This window comes from Pseudophryne corroboree, chromosome 11, assembly GCF_028390025.1.
Source record: "Pseudophryne corroboree isolate aPseCor3 chromosome 11, aPseCor3.hap2, whole genome shotgun sequence".
Taxonomy (NCBI): Eukaryota; Metazoa; Chordata; class Amphibia; order Anura; family Myobatrachidae; genus Pseudophryne; species Pseudophryne corroboree.
This window is the reverse complement of record NC_086454.1, coordinates 213,261,208-213,266,455: the sequence shown is the minus strand read 5'-3', so window position 1 is coordinate 213,266,455 and position 5,248 is coordinate 213,261,208.

Here is a 5,248-nt window from a genome sequence, read left to right as displayed (position 1 = left end):
CACACAGCAGGGGAGGGGAGGGTGGCCGGACAAACAGCAGGGAGAGAGGGGGGGGGTAGGCCGGACACACAGCAGGGGAGGGGGGGTGGCTGGACACACAGCAGGTGAGGGGGGGCTGGACACACAGCAGGTGAGGGGGGGGGGCTGGACACACAGCAGGTGAGCGGGGGGGCCTGGACACACAGCAGGTGAGGGGGGGGCTGGACACACAGCAGGTGAGGGGGGGGGGGCTGGACACACAGCAGGTGGGGGGGGGGGCTGGACACGCAGCAGGTGAGGGGGGGGGCTGGACACGCAGCAGTTGAGGGGGGGTAGGCCGGACACACAGCAGGGGAGGGGAGGGTGGCCGGACACACAGCAGGGGAGGGGAGGGTGGCCGGACACACAGCAGGGGAGGGGAGGGTGGCCGGACAAACAGCAGGGGAGGGTGGCCGGACAAACAGCAGGGAGGGGGGGGTAGGCCGGACACACAGCAGGGGAGGAGGGGGGGCTGGACACACAGCAGGTGAGGGGGGGGGCTGGACACACAGCAGGTGAGGGGGGGGGTAGGCCGGACACACAGCAGGGAGGGGGGGGTAGGCCGCCGGACACACAGCAGGGGAGGGGAGGGTGGCCGGACAAACAGCAGGGAGGGGGGGGTAGGCCGGACACACAGCAGGTGAGGGGGGGGGGGGTGGCTGGACACACAGCAGGTGAGGGGGGGGGTCTGGACACAGAGCAGGGGGGGGGGGTAGGCCGGACAAACAGCAGGGAGGGGGGGGGGGTAGGCCGGACACACAGCAGGGAGGGGGGGGGGCTGGACACAGCAGGGGGGGGGTAGGCCAGACACACAGCAGGTGAGGGGGGGGGGTGGCTGGACACACAGCAGGGAGGGGGGGGGGGGGGGTAGGCCGGACACACAGCAGGTGAGGGGGGGGGGGCTGGACACACAGCAGGTGAGGGGGGGGGGGCTGGACACACAGCAGGTGAGGGGGGGTAGGCCGGACACACAGCAGGTGAGGGGGGGGTGGCTGGACACACAGCAGGGAGGGAAGGGGGTAGGGGGGTGGCCTTATTATAATAACCGTGTGGGGGAGGAGTCTGCGGCGGTGGGTGAATGAGATGTGGGGGCAGGCTGCTAAGGGTGCAGGGGAGGAGGGGAAGGGAGCCGGATGGATCTGAATGTGAGCCGCACGTAAGGGACCATACTGATCCTCCCCACCTCAGCCCGCTGGTGCTGCTGCCTGACTTCTTCCGTGCAGCACAGCTGTCTTCTCCGGCTGCCGCTGCCGCTCCCGCACCCGCTTCAGGTGTGGGGGTACCACACCGCTCAGTAGGCAAGCGCTGTCAGTCAGGAGTCAGCGCTGCACCGGATGTCTCTTCTGGATGTCCTCTGACTTTCTCCTGCGGCGCAACTCCAGCTATTCCTCCCGCTGCGGCTCCCACTTCGGGTAAGGGGACCATATTGCTCAGTAGTGAGCACTTTCGGTAAGCCTGCGGCTGCTATGCCGCTACCCCTCTCCTCCACAGTCCTAATGGGTCGCTGCAGTCTGTAAGGGACCGCAGGTGCACACACCCAGGAACCGCTGGCTCTCCTCCCGCCGCCAGCAGCTACTTTTATAACCTCAGCCTGCACGAGACCCCTTCCCTCACTCACTCTCGCTCTCCTGGCGGCCACTGCGCAGCCGCAACAAATTGAAAAGCCCTATCTCTATAATGGGGCATATTTCTCTTAATTAAAAAAACCCTATAACTTTCTGAAAAACCACAACCCCAAAAGGCACTACACTGGGGCATACTCTATCTGGTAAAACAAACCCCAAGTCTTAATTCGTCCTCTATCCGGAGTTATGCCTTCCCAAAAAATATCTAATTCACTCTATAGGAAAACGGTGTCAAAAAGCCACAAAGGAAGCCACAGAAAAAAACTGACAGTTGGAACTTTAGGTTACTCCCAATTCCTCATTTTGTATTATTTTGCCCTGAAATTTGGCATGCAGCACCGGGTGACGATTCTACACGCCCATGCCAAATTTCAGCTCAGTACGTCCAATCAGTTTTGAGGTGTAGCCCCTCAAACACCATGCCCCCATCTCAGAAGTTCCCTATGGGAGAATTCCGTTTGTTCGATTCAGCCTTAATATAAGGGCACGACCGTGCCCTTATAATATCTATCTATCTATCTATCTATCTATCTATCTATCTATCTATCGTATGTGTGTGTATATATACATCTATACATACATGCGCTAACACCTGGACATACACTGATGTACCCACACCTAATATCCATACATACACGCCCTGACACCTGGACATACACCAACATTCCCACACCTGCATCTATACATACACATGCTGACACCTGGACATACACCAACATACAAGCACCTGCATCTATATATACACGCGCTGACAAATGGACATACACCGACGTACCCACACTTGCATCTATACATACATGCACTGACATCTGGACATACAAGCACCTGCATCTATACATACACGCGCTGACACCTGAACCTACACTGACCTTCCCACACCTGCATCTATACATACACATTCTGACACCTGGACATACACAGACGTACCCACACCTGCATCTATACATACACGCGTTGACACCTGGACGTACACTGACGTACACACACCTAAATCTATATATGCATGGATGCAAATGTGGGTACGTCTGTATACGTCCAGGTGTTAGCATGTGTATGTATAGATGTTAGGTGTGGGTACATCAGTGTATATCCAGGTGTCAGCACATGTATGTATAGATTCACATGTGGGTAAGCCGGTGTACGTCCACGTGTCAGCATGTGTAGGTATAGATGCAGGTGTGGGTACGTTGGTGTACGTTTAGGGGTCAGCGTGTTAATGTATAGATGTTGGTGTGTATGTCAGTGTACGTACAGATATAGGTGTGTGTGTGTGTGTGTGTGTGTGTGTGTGTGTGTGTATGTATGTATGTATGTATATGTATAGAGGAAGGTGTGATACATACATATAACACATACATGATAGATACATACATATATCACACACACGATAGATAGATAGATAGATAGATAGATAGATAGATACATACAAGATAGATACATACATACATGATAGATACATATATATACACACACATACGATAGATAGATAGATAGATAGATAGATAGATACATATATATATATATATATATCACAAACATATATGATTCATACATATATCACACACACATACATGATACATACATGAGAAAGACCTGGGATGGTGATGAGGCCAGGGCCCCCTGCTGATGTTGCGTTGAGGAAGGCAGTGTTCCAGGGCAGATGCCAGTCGGGGAGAGCGCCGCGCAGCCCGGGAAAAATACTGCTGAGGAGCTACATCTGGAAGAGCCCCTGGGAGGGAGAGTGCCACATGCCCCATCCTGCGCGGCAGACTCTGCAGGCCTGCACATGGGAAGGGAGGTCTCTGGCCACACGTACTCACCCTTCTGCTGAAGCCCCGCTGCTGTCCCCATCAGCGCTCTCCAGCGGGGAGCGGGGCCAGGATGAACCTCAACCTGTGAGAACTATCTTCATGATTAAGAGATCTCATATGCAAGATAAGTATGTGTTGGGATAGGGCTGGGGAGGGTGGCTGCTCGGGCACACCCCCGTCAAGTTAAGGAGATTTAACTGAGGAAGCACAAGGGAACTCTCGTCTGGGGACAACAACTGCAGGGAGACCACATCTTTTCAGATGAACATGGGAGGGCGGAAGGCTGCCTAATACTGAAGCACCCTCAGACATTAAACCATATGCAACAACTATTGCAAGCATTCCTGGGGGAAGGTCTGCAGCAGACGGATTTGCATACGGTGATGTCATCCAAGCAGTGGGCCAAAGTTGGCTGGAACCCTCATCTGTATATGAAAAGAGAAAAGGGGCATGCAGGGCATGGCGGCCTTTTGCGGCGCTTGGATAACCCCAAGTTTGCATTAAACACCCCCACCCTCCTTCGGTGTGGGGCTCATGTTGGCCATGCCCAAGCCCCTGAAGCATTCAAGCTGATTTCTTGCAGCAGCTGGGCACTGTAACAGCTTCAGAGCTGCTCTACAAGACAAGTAAAAGGGTGTGGGCCCTGCAGCACCACCTGTAGTTTGCATACACACATATATAGGACAGCATCTCTTATATGCCCCAGGGTCAATAAAATAGTATCCTTGTCTAGGCTATCCATCCCCTCAGATAAGGTATTTGTCCATGCCGCTACAGCACTACACACCCAGGCCGACGCAATTGCCGGTCTGAGTAAGGTACCTGAATGTGTATAAATGGACTTCAGGGTAATCTCCTGTTTGCGGTCAGCACACTCTTTGAGGGTAGCCGTATCCTGGGACGGGAGGGCTACCTTCTTGGATAAGCGTGTTAATGCTTTGTCCACCCTAGGGGAGGATTCCCATCGTAACCTATCCGTTGATGGGAAAGGATACGCCATAAGAATCCTTTTGGAAATCTGCAGTCTTTTATCTGGAGATTCCCAAGCTTTTTCACATAACTCGTTCAGCTCGTGTGAGGGGGGAAAGGTTACCTCAGGCTTCTTTCCCTTGTACATATGTACCCTCTTGTCAGCGACAGGGGGTTCCTCTGTGATGTGCAAAACATCTTTTATTGCCATAATCATAAATCGAATGGATTTTGCCAATTTTGGTTGTAACTTTGCATCATCGTAATCGACACTGGAGTCAGAATCCGTGTCGGTATCTGTGTCAACAATCTGGGATAGTGGGCGCTTATGAGACCCTGACAGTCCCTGCAACATAGGATCAGGCATGGGTTGAAACCCTGACTGTCCCAAAGCTTCTGCCTTGTCTAATCTTTTGTGCAATGAGTTTACACTAGCATTTAAAACATTCCACATATCCATCCAATCAGCTGTCGGCGGAGACACCACATTCATTTGCTCCCGCTCCTCTCTAATATAGCCTTCTTCCTCAGACATGTCGACACACGTGTACCGACACACTTCACACACAGGGAATGCTTTTTCTGAAGACAGTTTCCCCACAAGGCCCTTTGGAGAGACAGAGAGAGAGTATGCCAGCACACCCCCCAGCGCTATATAACCCAGGAATAAAACAGTAACTTAATGTTTGCCCAGTAGTGCTGCTGTATGTAATTTGCGAATTATGTGCCCCCCCCCCCCCCCTCTTTTCAACCCTCTTGTCTAACGTGGTATAAGCAGGGTAGAGTCCGGGGAGCTTCCTCTCAGCGGTGCTGTGGAGAAAAAAT